A 13,549-nucleotide genomic window follows, 5' to 3' on the forward strand; every position below is an offset into this window, starting at 1 on the left:
GAACCGAGCCTACTACAGAGATATGGGAGCAGAACCGAGCTTACTGTACCCATACAGTAACAAAATTGTACTTAGTCTACTACATAGAAACAGCAACAGGACACCAAGCAAGGACAACAAGTTTACTGCATAGACATAGTAACATAACTAAGCTTACTGCTTAAATATGGTACCATAACCGAGCTTACTGTATTGCTATAGGAGCAAAACTACATAGATTTAGTACCATTACCCAGCTAACTACATATACAGCAATTACAAAGCTTATCCTATATTTTCAATGTTAAACTCGTACAGAACACGGCTGGCACACGGACTATACACTTATGCCATCTGTGTGCTGTGTGTGTTTTTCACGGCCCCACAGACTTCTATTGGCCTTTGTCATCTGTGCTGCCGGAAAAAAAAAACAGATGTCTCCGTAGGGATCACACACGGTCTGTGTAAACACATGGACATGTGAGCAGCACCATAGATCATAATGGGTACTCGTTGTAACCGTGAAAAAAACGGACACAACACATACCACATACACAGACACATAAAGGAGGCCATAAGGTGGTGACATAGCTACCTCACAGTGCAGGGGTTAATTTCAATTCTTTTCATAAACATGGAAAGACAAATGACATTCCCTAACACATATGTGAGTAAGCCCTTAGTGCTGCGTGCCCACGATCGGGTAACCTCAGTGACAGCTCAGCTGATCGCGCTACTCACCTCATTTGCTGGGTGGAGCTGACAGGAGCGGCGGTGTATTCTGCAGCTCCTGTCACCTCCATGTAGCAGAGCTGGAAGCGACGCTGGAACTATGTGGAGTACGCCGGACATGGAGGGCTTTATCGGGCTGAATAAAGTGGTGAATGAGGGTATGTGTTAGTGTTTTTTATTGCAAATAAAGGATTTCTTCAGGTGTGTGTGTGTATTTATTTACTGTAACTTACAGATTAATCATGGAAGGTATCTCGGGGAGACGCCTGACATGTTAATCTAGGATTTAGTTGCAGCTATGGGCTGCCATTAACTCCTTATTACCCCGATTTGCCAACGCACCAGGGCAAATCGGGAAGAGCCGGGTAGAGTCTCAGAACTGTCGCATCTAATATATGCGGCAATTCTGGGCGTCTGCTGGCTGATATTGTTAGGCTGGTGGGCTCCCCATAACGTGGGGCTCTTCATCCTGAGAATACCAGCCTGCAGCCGTATGGCTTTATCTGGCTGGTATTAAAATTGGGGGGACCGCACGCCGTTTTTTTTTTATTATTTATTTAATTATTTCTCTGCTCCATAGTCACACGCCCACCGGCGGCTGTGATTGGTTGCAGTTACACAGCTGTCACCCAGCGTGTGGGCAGCCAATCATATTTGCCGGTGGGCGTGGAAAGCAGGGAATACGAGATTGATTAATGAGCGGCCGGCTTTTTCAAAAGAGGAAAAGCCGCCGTAGCTTTTATAACAGCAGTGCAGCGCCGCGCCGGAGATCGGAGAACGGTAAGTATGAAAGGGGGGGGACTGACCGACAGACAGCGAGAGGGACAGATAAGACAGAGAGACCGACAGACATAGAGAGAGACCGACCGACCGACGGACTGAGGGAGAGAACGAAACAGAAAAAGAAAAAAGACCGACATCACATGAAATAAGCATAAAACGTAAAGGGAGCAAACAGAGATGCGTCCGTGTCACTCGGACGTGCGCACAGACCCATTGACTTTCATTGGGTCCGTGCTGCGTGTTGCGTGCTGAAAACGGACATGCTTCCGTGCAAAACGGAGACACAAACGTAGCACGCACACTGACCCACAGACCTTAATGAAAAACGCACATGTATCCTCAAACATTAAATAACATTGGTGCACGTTTGGCCGTGTCTCCGGTATATACGGAAACGGACCAAACACGCACGTGTATCATGGACGTGTGAAGGGGGCCTAAGAAGCATAGAAAATATAGAATACATCTGTTTCTATGGGATATATGTTTATTTACCTGTTATCTACATATATTCCATGTTCATTCTCTACCTAAGAAACTCAGGGATTTAAATATACAGCTGTTTACGTGGGATATGTCTACATTTCCCTATGATCTGCATATATTTCATGTTCACTCTCCACTTCAGCAGCATACAGAATTTAATATTCACCTGTTTATATGGGATATATGTTAATTTGCATGTAATCTACATATATTTTATGTTCATTCCCTACCTAAAAAGCTAAGGAAAAATAATATACAACTGTATATAAGGAATATGTCCTCATTCTCCTGTAATCTACATTTTTTTCCATGTTCATTCCCCAGCTATGTAAAACACAGGGAATAATATATTCACGTTTCTATGGGATATATGTTTATTCCCCTGTAATCTACAATCATTCCATGTTCATTCTCCACCCATCTAACATGGGGAATAAAAATATAGACCTGTTTGTATGGTATATGTGTACATTTCCCCATTATCTACATATATTCCATGTTCATTCCCCACCTATCTAACACAGGGAATAAAATATACAGATGCTTATATGGGATTTGTGGACATTTCTTTATTATCTACATATATTCCATGTTTATTCCCCACCCATCTAACACAGGGAATAAAATATACACTTCTTTGTGTGGTATGTGTACATTTCCCAATTACCTACATATATTCCATGTTCATTCCCCACTTATGTAACACAATGAATAAAATATACACCTGTTTATATGGAATATGTGTACATTCCCCTATTATATACATATATTCCATGTTCATTCCCCAGTTATCTAACATAGGGAATACAATTTGTGATTATCCATCTTCCTCTTGATTACCGTATGTTCAAGAAAATTTCAATGGGGTCACGTCTGGAGATTGGGCTGGCCATGACAGGCTTTTGATGTGGTAGTCCTTCATCCACACATTGATTGACATAGTTGTGTGGCATGGTGCATTGTCCTCCTGGAAAAACAGTCCTCAGAGTTGGGGAACATTGCCTGAGCAGAAGGAAGCAACCATATACTAGAAACAGTATAACCTTGTATACGGCTTAAGTCATACGTCCTTCGCAAAGTTTAATCTGCCCAATTCCAGCCTTGCAGAAGCATCCCCAGATCGTCATCGATTCTCTACCAAATTTCACAGTGAGTGTAAGACACTGTGGCTTGTACGCCTGTCCAGATCTCCGTCTGACCATTAGACATCCAGGTGTTCCGCAAAGCTGAAAATTAGACTCATCAGAGAAGATTACCTTACTCCAGTCCTCTATGGTCCAATCATTATGGTCTTTGGCAAACTTCAGCCTGGATCTCCTTTGCTTCTCATTGATGAAAGGCTTTTTATAGCTTTACATAACTTAAGCCCTGCCTCTAGGATCCTGTTACGAACTGTTACTGCACTTCGCCCCAGCTGCCATTTTACATTTATTTTGTAGGTCACTGTCATGGCCAGCCCAGTCTCCAGATCTGAACCCCATTGAAAACCTCTGGAATGTAATCAAAAGGAAGATGGATAGTCACAAGCCATCAAACAAAGAACTGCTTGAATTTTTGCACCAGGAGTGGCATAAGGTCACCAAAAAGCAGTGTGAAAGACAGATGGAAAGCATGCCAAGATGCATGAAAGCTGTGATTAAAAATCATGTTTATTCCACAAAATATTGACTTCTGAACTCTTCCTGAGTTAAAATATTAGTATTGGTCTGGTGTGATTTCATAAGTGGAATTTTTTAAGTGGGGCATCAGAAATATACCAGAAATGTCCCAGAAGTGACCAGAAGTTAAAATTGAACTCTTCCTAACCGTATTTGCCACTATCACAATTTGTTTGTTTTTTCCATATTTAACACTTTACTCTCACCATGTTCACTTATGCCCTCACTGTCCTTGCCCCTCTCCTCCTCTCCTTCGTTATCCCCAAACCCCAGCACTCTCCAAACAAATATAATCTCCCCTTCCCTCCTGCCTTTTCATGTGTACTCATCTGCTGACCTGCTCCTAAACCTCAGATCGCTCCAAATATCACGCAGAACATGCCGTCCACTCTCCTTTTCCCACCTGCTCTCCCTTTCTCTACTTCTCACTGCTGGTGACATATCCCCCAATCCTGGCCCCCCATAGATGGTACACCCCTCTTTATCACCCACTTATCACTCCCCACATACTAGTAACTACCGCAATCTCTCCAATATAAAATCCATTCCCCTCTCACCTACTCCACCGCTCCCTTTCTCTGGAGCGCTCTGGAATGCCCGTTCTGTCTGTAATAAACTGCACGTCATTCACGATCTCTTTACCTCTAGCAATCTATCCTTTCTTGGCCTTACCGAAACATGGCTGACACCCTCCAACACTGCCTCCCCTGCTACACTATGCTACGGTGGCCTTCATTTCACCCACACTCTTCACCCTGGCAATAGACAGGGTGAAGGAGTAGGTCTCCTTCTTTCCAACTGCAGCTTTAACCCAATCCCACCTCTACCCTCCCTTGTCCTGCCTTCCTTTGAAGTGCACTCTGTCCGCATCTATTCTCCCTCTAACCTCCAAGTGGCTGTCATATACAGACCCCCGGGACCTACCACTGCCTTTATCGACCAGCTCTCTTCCTGGCTTCTACACTTTCTCTCTGCTGACATTCCCACTATCATCATGAGTGACTTCAATATCCCTACTGACAACCGCCAGTCGGCAGCCTCCAAACTCCTGTCCCTTGCTTCATCTTTTGGTCTAACTCAGTGGTCCACCTCTGCCACCCATAAAGATGGACACACACTAGACCTCATCTTCACCCGTCTCTGTTCCCTTTCTGACCTCACAACTTCCCCCCACCCCCTATCTGACCATCATCTACTGACCTTTTCAACCCTGTCCTCCTCACCTGCCCCCTCATCCAGAACCTAGCACACCCCTGCAGAAACCTTGCACACCTCAACATGCACACCCTCTCTGACTGTATCCTACCGCTGTCCTCCATATCGTCACTCCACAACACAAACAGTGCCACCACTTTCTACAACACCACTCTCACATCAGCTATTGATTCAGTCGCTCCCCTTGTGCATGGCTGAGTGAGACGAATCAATAGGCAGCCCTGGCACAACAGCTTCACTAAAAAACTTCGGCAAGTGTCTAGGGCTGCATAGCGGTGGTGGAAGAAAACGCACTCCCTGGAACACTTCACCACTTTCAAAAATGCAATTCACGCATTTCGTTCGGCCCTCACCTCCGCTAAACAGGAATACTTCAGAAACCTCATATCCTCTTTAACACACAACCCCAAACAGTTATTCAATACTTTCAACTCCCTCCTTCACCCACCACTGCCCCCTCCAACTTCCCTCATTTCTGCAGAAGACGTTGCCATTTATTTCAAAGAAAAAATTGACTAAATAAGGCAAGTCTTCTCTGCTCAGTCACCACAACCCCTTCACATAACAGACTACTGCCCCTCCCCCATAAACTTTCTCCCCACCATCACCGAAGGAGAGCTTTCACGTCTTCTCTCAAAAGCGCACCTCACTACCTGCACACTTGACCCCCATCCCATCCCACCTCCTCCCCAACCTCACCACTATCCTTATTCCAGCCTTAACCCATTTTTTCAACCTATCTTTAACGACTGGTACCTTTTCCTCTGCGTTTAAACATGCTGAACTTTCCTCCCACCTCTCATCTAACTCTCTCTTTGACAACCTACAGTCCGGCTTCCGTCCACATCATTCTACCGAAACTGCCCTGACTAAAATCACAAATTACTTACTGCCAAAGCTAACAAGCACTTCTCCATACTCCTACTTCTAGACCTGTCCTCTGCCTTTGATACTGTCGACCACTCCCTCCTATTACGGATCCTCTCCTCCCTTTGTATCAAAGATCTTGCCCTCTCTTGGATCTCTTCATATCTTTCCAACCGCACTTTTAGTGTCTCCCACTCCCATACAACCTCTTCATCCCAGCCTCTCTCTGTTGTCGTTCCTCAAGGCTCTGTCCTGGGACCCCTACTTTTTTCTATCTATACATTTGGCCTGGGACAACTCATAAAGTTCCATGGCTTCCAGTACCACCTATATGCCGATGACACTCAGATCTACCTCTCTTGCCCAGATGTCACATTTCTGCTGTCCAGAATCCCAGAGTGCCTATCTGCTATGTCCTCCTTTTTCTCCTCTCGCTTCCAAAGCTCAATGTGACCAAAACTGATCTAATCATCTTTCCTCCATCTCACCTACACTCTCCACCTGATCTGTCTATTACAATAAATAACACCATGCTCTCGCCAGTACCCAAAGTTTGGTGCCTCAAAGTGACCTTTGCCTCTGCCTTGTCCTTCATACCACACATCCAATCCCTCACCACCTCCTGCCGTTTTCAACTCAAAAATATTTCCAGAATCCGTCCTTTCCTCAATTCGCAATCTACAAAAATGCTAGTGCATGCCCTCATAATCTCCAGCCTTGATTACTGTAACATCCTCCTCTGTGGTCTCCCTGCTAACCCGTTCGCCCCTCTCCAGTCCATCCTTAATTCTGCTGCCCGACTGATTCACCTCTTGCCTCAATACCACCCCGCTTCTCCTCTCTGCAAGTCCCTCCACTGGCTCCCTATCTTCCACCGTATCCAATTCAAACTACTAACACTGACCTACAAAGCCGTCCACAATCTGTCTCCTCCGTATATCTCTGAACTAATCTCCCCCTACACTCCAAAACGTCACCTCCGGTTCTCCCAAGATCTCCTTCTCTTTCATTCGCTCCTCATACAACCGACTCCAAGACTTCTCCCGTGCATCCTCAGTCTTCTGGTACTGCCTCAACATCAGACTATCTGCTACCCTGGCAAGCTTCAAACGGAACCTGAAAACTCATCTGTTCAGAAATGCCTATAATCTACAATGACACCACTACTTCACCACCACAACAGCTGCCGCCCTACCACCGTGTGGAGCCGCCGCCCGACCACCACGTGGAGCCGCCGCCTGACCCCCGTGCGGAGCCGACCCCTCGACCTACACCCCTCCTACTGTCTCCTCCCCAAAATCCTATAGAATGTAAGCCCGCAAGGGTAGGGCCCTCTTCCCTCTGTACTGGTCTGTCTATTGTAACTTGTATATGTATTCTGTATGTAACTCCTTCTCATGTACAGCTCCATGGAATTAATGGTGCTTAATAAATAAATAATAATAATATTGTTGTTTATAAATGATTATGAACTTGACCATTTCTCATTTTCAGAAAATAAATACAAAATTCATTGCTTGGAAATTCGGAGACATGTCAGTAGTTTATAGAAATAAAGAACAATTTATACTTTACTCATACCTATAAAGAGAAGAATCAGAAAAACTGCAAATTTTGCAGTGGTCTCTTAATTTTTGCAAGAGCTGTGTATTCCATGTTCATTCCCCACCTATCTAACAAAGGGAATAAAATGTACATCTGTTTATATGGGATATGTGTACATTTCCCTATTTTCTACATATATTCCATGTTATTTCCCCACTTATCTAACACAGGAAGTAAAAACAAAAAAGAAAAAACAAAAAAGAGGGGAGCCCTCACTGCTTGAGAATGGCATGCAACAAATAAAAGTGTAAATTCACAAATTCATTCCAACTGTACTATAATTTAAAATGAGATTTTAAGCAAACAATTGATGAATTTTTTGAGCCACCCCTGCCACGTCACAGAAAATCTCAATAGGGGAGTTTTACTCTATATTTTATATTACCATTGTGCCATGCGGCCTCCTAAATTTATTAAAAGCAGAACCATAGTAAAGCAACACATATACATATAGATTTACAGGAAATAATACATACAGCTGTTTATATGGAATTTGCATACATTTCCCTATTATCTACATACAGTATAGTCCATGTTCATTCCATACCTATCTAACATAGGGAATAACATATATGCAGGGCCGTATTTGCCATTAGGCACTTGAGGGCACGTGCCTGGGGCGGCGCCTTCCAGGGGGGCGGCGCACAGACCAAAACTTACATTTTTTTTTTTAAATCTTCCTCCCTCCTCCAAACTCTTTATTAAATCCGGCGCCTTTTTGGAGGAGGGAGGGGGCGCCGCAGTCATTTATAGTCGCGTCTATAACACGCGACTATAAATGAAACTGTGAGCGTGCCGGCACTTCCGGGGTCAGAGGAGCTAGAATCAGCTCCCCGCCCCGACGTGCTGCCGTGCGCTCACTGTGCAGAGGTCACAGCAGCGTGAGGCAGCGCCGCGCAGAGGAGGACGGGAGATGGCCGCCGAGCAAGATGTCAGATCCTGCAGCCGCCGCCGCCGCCACCGCCACCATGGAGAACGGGAGATGCAGCCTGGAGCAGGTAAGCGCTTTACAGCCGATGACAGCGCCGAACAAGCAACCGGGGGGGGGGGGTTCGCGCAACATCTAGGATGCAGGGATGGAACATGATGTGGGGGCGCAACATGGAGGATGGGGGGGATGGAACATGATATGGGGGCGCAACATGGAGGATGGGGGGATGGAACATGATATGGGGGCACAACATGGAGGATGGGGGGGATGGAACATGATATGGGGGCGCAACATGGAGGATGGGGGGATGAAGGAGGATGTGGGGGTGCAACATGGAGGATGGGGGGATGACGCATGATGTGGGGGTGCAACATGGAGGATGGGGGGGATGAAGCATCATGTGGGGGCACAACATGGAGGATGGGGGGGAATGAAGCATGATGTGGGGGCGCAACATGGAGGATGGGGGGGGATGAAGCATGATGTGGGGGCACAACATGGAGGATGGGGGGGAATGAAGCATGATGTGGGGGCACAACATGGAGGATGGGGGGATGAAGCATGATGTGGGGGCACAACATGGAGGATGGGGGGGATGAAGCATGATGTGGGGGCACAACATGGAGGATGGGGGGGATGAAGCATGATGTGGGGGCACAACATGGAGGATGGGGGGGATGAAGCATGATGTGGGGGCACAACATGGAGGATGGGGGGATGAAGCATGATGTGGGGGCACAACATGGAGGATGGGGGGGATGAAGCATGATGTGGGGGCACAACATGGAGGATGGGGGGGATGAAGCATGATGTGGGGGCACAACATGGAGGATGGGGGGGGATGAAGCATGATGTGGGGGCACAACATGGAATATGGGGGAGGGATGAAGCATGATGTGGGGGCACAACATGGAGGAGGGGGGTGAAGCATGATGTGGGGGCACAACATGGAGGATGGGGGGATGAAGCATGATGTGGGGGCACAACATGGAGGATGGGGGGATGAAGCATGATGTGGGGGCACAACATGGAGGATGGGGGGGATGAAGCATGATGTGGGGGCACAACATGAAGGATGGGGGGGGGATGAAGCATGATGTGGGGGCACAACATGGAGGATGGAGCATGATGTGGGTGTGCAACATGGAGGATGGGGAGATGAAGCATGATGTGGGGGCACAACATGGAGGATGGGGGGGGGATGAAGCATGATGCGGGGGCACAACATGGAGGATGGAGCATGATGTGGGTGTGCAACATGGAGGATGGGGGGGTGAAGCATGATGTGGGGGCACAACATGGAGGATGGGGGGCATGAAGCATGATGTGGGGGCACAACATGGAGGATGGGGGGGATGAAGCATGATGTGGGGGCACAACATGGAGGATGGGGGGGTGAAGCATGATGTGGGGGCACAACATGGAGGATGGAGCATGATGTGGGTGTGCAACATGGAGGATGGGGAGATGAAGCATGATGTGGGGGCACAACATGGAGGAGGGAGCATGATGTGGGTGTGCACCATGGAGGATGGGGGGATGAAGCATGATGTGGGGGTGCAACATGGAGGATGGAGCATGATGGGGGTGCGCAGCATGGGGGATGGAGCAGAATGGAAAAATGGGGGGGGAAATGAGGGTGGTGAACAGTATAGCGAATGGGAGTTGCAGTATGGAGAATGGGAGGCATGGTATGGAGAATGGGGTAGCATGGGGGGGAGGCATGGTATGAAGAACGGGGAAGCATGGGGGGTGCTCGGTATGGAAGGGGAACCATGGTGGGCTTGGTATGGAGGGGGCTTGATATGGAGACGGGGCAGCATGGGGAGCGCTCAGTTAGGAGCCTGGGAGGGCTCGGTATACAGAATGTGAAGCAGAAGGTTCATTAGAGTGGGGACATCATGAGGGGGGCAGTGAAGTGGGGGCTGCATGGAGAGGTGGGGACAGTGGAGGTCATAGTTCATAAGTGAGGAAGGTCTGGAGGGTATAATTCAGTGGGGAGGACAGTGGGGGGTTTCATTTGAGGGGACAGTATAGTGGAAATGTTATAGGAGAGAATGTGGAGGCTGTATACTATAAGTGACACGGTGTGAGGTCATTTTTTTGTGAAGTGAGCTCAGTGATGGGCAATTACTTATTCTTGGGCACAGCCTTGGGCTAACTTAGGGTAGTTACTCTTTAGTGAGGAGAATTATGAGTCTCACCAGGTTTTTGCCACCTAATTTGAGAGCAGCATAATGTAGGGGCAGAGATCCTGATTCCAGTGTTGTCACTTACTGGGCTGCTTAGTGTAGTTTTGATAAAATCACTGTTTAATCAGCAGTAGTTATCATTACAGGACTGCTTGGTGTGCTGCAGAAATAAGGAGAAACAGAAGTCTTTAAATTTGCCTAAGTATCTGTATATCCCATGGTCAATAATTAGCGATAATAAACGCTATAGTGCACATAAAAAGTTTTATTAGACACAAGGTACATGGGGTATAGAATATAATAAAACACAGGACAGGATTTGACAATGACAGGCCACATGCAGGGTAATTCATATACTGTGTCCCTGATATACAAAGTGCTGAGTGCTAGAACCAAGCTTATACATGAAACACCTACCAGCCCTTACTTACAGCAGTGACTGACCAGAGTCAGATAATCACAGGCTAGAAAAAACAGTGAGCCATGGAGACCCACAACAGCACTGGCTAGCAGTACAGGGGCTTACCAACAGGGGGAGATCGCAGTACAGGGGCTTACCAACAGGGGGAGATCGCAGTACAGGGGCTTACCAACAGGGGGAGATCGCAGTACAGGGGCTTACCAACAGGGGGAGATCGCAGTACAGGGAGCGTACCAACAGGGGGAGATCGCAGTACAGGGGCTTACCAACAGGGGGAGATCGCAGTACAGGGAGCTTACCAACAAGGGGAGATCGCAGTACAGGGGCTTACCAACAGGGGGAGATCGCAGTACAGGGAGCTTACCAACAGGGGGAGATCGCAGTACAGAGGCTTACCAACAGGGGGAGATCGCAGTACAGGGAGCGTACCAACAGGGGGAGATCGCAGTACAGGGAGCTTACCAACAGGGGGAGATCACAGTACAGGGGCTTACCAACAGGGGGAGATCGCAGTACAGGGAGCTTACCAACAGGGGGAGATCGCAGTACAGGGAGCTTACCAACAGGGGGAGATCGCAGTACAGGGAGCTTACCAACAGGGGGAGATCGCAGTACAGAGGCTTACCAACAGGGGGAGATCGCAGTACAGGGAGCGTACCAACAGGGGGAGATCGCAGTACAGGGAGCTTACCAACAGGGGGAGATCACAGTACAGGGGCTTACCAACAGGGGGAGATCGCAGTACAGGGAGCTTACCAACAGGGGGAGATCGCAGTACAGGGGCTTACCAACAGGGGGAGATCGCAGTACAGGGGCTTACCAACAGGGGGAGATCGCAGTACAGGGAGCTTACCAACAGGGGGAGATCGCAGTACAGGGTCTTACCAACAGGGGGAAATCGCAGTACAGGGGCTTACCAACAGGGGGAGATCGCAGTACAGGGAGCTTACCAACAGGGGGAGATCGCAGTACAGGGGCTTACCAACAGGGGGAGATCGCAGTACAGGGGCTTACCAACAGGGGGAGATCGCAGTACAGGGAGCTTACCAACAGGGGGAGATCGCAGTACAGGGAGCTTACCAACAGGGGGAGATCGCAGTACAGGGAGCTTTCCAACAGGGGGAGATCGCAGTACAGGGAGCTTACCAACAGGGGGAGATCGCAGTACAGGGAGCTTACCAACAGGGGGAGATCGCAGTACAGGGAGTGTACCAACAGGGGGAGATCGCAGTACAGGGAGCTTACCAACAGGGGGAGATCGCAGTACAGGGAGTGTACCAACAGGGGGAGATCGCAGTACAGGGAGCGTACAAACAGGGGGAGATCGCAGTACAGGGAGCTTACCAACAGGGCGAGATCGCAGTACAGGGAGCGTACCAACAGGGGGAGATCGCAGTTCCGGGAGCATACCAACAGGGGGAGATCGCAGTTCCGGGAGCGTACCAACAGGGGGAGATCGCAGTACAGGGAGCTTACCAACAGGGGGAGATCGCAGTACAGGGAGCTTTCCAACAGGGGGAGATCGCAGTACAGGGAGCTTACCAACAGGGGGAGATCGCAGTACAGGGAGCGTACCAACAGGGGAAGATCGCAGTACAGGGAGCGTACCAACAGGGGGAGATCGCAGTACAGGGAGCTTACCAACAGGGGGAGATCGCAGTACAGGGGCTTACCAACAGGGGGAGATCGCAGTACAGGGAGCTTACCAACAGGGGGAGATCGCAGTACAGGGAGCTTACCAACAGGGGTAGATCGCAGTACAGGAAGCTTACCAACAGGGGGAGATCGCAGTACAGGGAGCTTACCAACAGGGGGAGATCGCAATACAGGGAGCGTACCAACAGGGGGAGATCGCAGTACAGGGAGCTTACCAACAGGGGGAGATTGCAGTACAGGGAGCTTGCCAACAGGGGGAGATCGCAGTACAGGGAGCTTACCAGCAGGGGGAGATCACAGTACAGGGAGCTTACCAACAGGGGGAGATCGCAGTACAGGGAGCTTACCAACAGGGGGAGATCGCAGTACAGGGAGTGTACCAACAGGGGGAGATCGCAGTACAGGGAGTGTACCAACAGGGGGAGATCGCAGTACAGGGAGCTTACCAACAGGGGGAGATCGCAGTACAGGGAGCATACCAACAGGGGGAGATCGCATGTGGCCCCACATGGGGATTATTCGCATGTCATTGTCAAATCCTGTCCTGTGTTTTATTATATTCTATACCCCATGTACCTTGTGTCTAATAAACGCACATAAAAAGTTTTATTATCGCTAATTATTGACCATGGGATATACAGATACTTAGGCAAATTTAAAGACTTCTGTTTCTTCTTATTTGTGCATATCTATTGAAGTTGTTGCCTTTCACTCCTAATGAAGCCCATATACACTGCTCTGTTTTCCTTAATCTTGGTGTGCTGCAGGTAGTCCAGCATATTCATGATCATTGTATAACTGCAAGATCTGTAGCAGAGAAAATGACAGCAAACAGCTCAGTAAGTGACACATTGCTGGAATCAGTCAATGCTTTAAAGGGGTTTTCTCACATTGAAAACTTACCCCCTATCCTTGGGATGGGGAATAACTTTCCAATCGCTGGGGGTCCGACTACCGTGGCCCCGAGTATTTCCGAGAACCAGAACATGCAGACAGAATGGATTCCGGAAGTAAAATTTCATAG

The sequence above is a fragment of the Anomaloglossus baeobatrachus genome, chromosome 4, assembly GCF_048569485.1.
Source record: "Anomaloglossus baeobatrachus isolate aAnoBae1 chromosome 4, aAnoBae1.hap1, whole genome shotgun sequence".
In the NCBI taxonomy this organism is placed as follows: Eukaryota; Metazoa; Chordata; class Amphibia; order Anura; family Aromobatidae; genus Anomaloglossus; species Anomaloglossus baeobatrachus.